This window comes from Etheostoma spectabile, chromosome 4 (genome assembly GCF_008692095.1).
Source record: "Etheostoma spectabile isolate EspeVRDwgs_2016 chromosome 4, UIUC_Espe_1.0, whole genome shotgun sequence".
Classification (NCBI taxonomy): Eukaryota; Metazoa; Chordata; class Actinopteri; order Perciformes; family Percidae; genus Etheostoma; species Etheostoma spectabile.
The window spans coordinates 10,463,550-10,464,065 of record NC_045736.1 but is presented as its reverse complement, the minus strand read 5'-3'; positions in this window follow the sequence as shown (position 1 = coordinate 10,464,065).

Below are 516 nucleotides of genomic sequence, written 5' to 3'. Positions count from 1 at the left end.
TATCGCAGTGGGAATTGAACCCAGGTCACCAAAGGCATGTGTCACTGCGCCATCACAATAATGCACTTAGTTACATTCCAGTTCTATTACTTGAGTAGATGTAAATGTAGGCTCGCCCTTTATTATTCATGACTGTTAGAAAGTAAGACACTCCCTTATAAATCACTTGACAGTCAATGTTTCCAGAAAGATTTGGCTCATCATTGCCTTATGTCCGGATCTATGACACATTATTAAAATAGTTATTAAACCCTTATAAAGAAAATAGTTACAAAATGTATAAAGGTGGCTTTTTTGGATGCTCACAACAAAATAGATTTGTTTTACGTGTTATAGAGCGATAATAGTAGGGGTGTGGGAAAAAATCGATACAGCATAGTATATATTTTAAGTAGCAATACTGTATTGATACACAGGAGCCAAGTATCGATCTATTATTATATGTATTGGTCAGTTTGTTTGCTTGACAATCCCATTTTGCGGCAATAAAATTGAAGTGATATGAACAAACAGAGA